This window comes from Penaeus monodon, chromosome 22 (genome assembly GCF_015228065.2).
Source record: "Penaeus monodon isolate SGIC_2016 chromosome 22, NSTDA_Pmon_1, whole genome shotgun sequence".
Lineage (NCBI taxonomy): Eukaryota > Metazoa > Arthropoda > Malacostraca > Decapoda > Penaeidae > Penaeus > Penaeus monodon.
In genome coordinates, this window is record NC_051407.1 from 27,427,705 (window position 1) to 27,427,944 (window position 240).

Sequence of the window (240 nt, forward strand, 5' to 3'; positions counted from 1 at the left end):
GGGGGGAAAAAAGAGACAAAAAAGGGGGGAAACAAGGGGGGGAGAGAGCAAAAGAAAAGATGACAAATTAAACAAAAATAAAATGAGAGAGACAGAAAAGGATTATTTTGTTCATCTAAATCACCATTAAAAACACAAGTCTTACGCTCTCAAAAAAATCCCGGAAGTTACAGTATATTTCGGTGCAGAAAAAGGCCGTTTATTTTAATTTTTAAGTTGAATTCAGCGAAAATTAGGTAC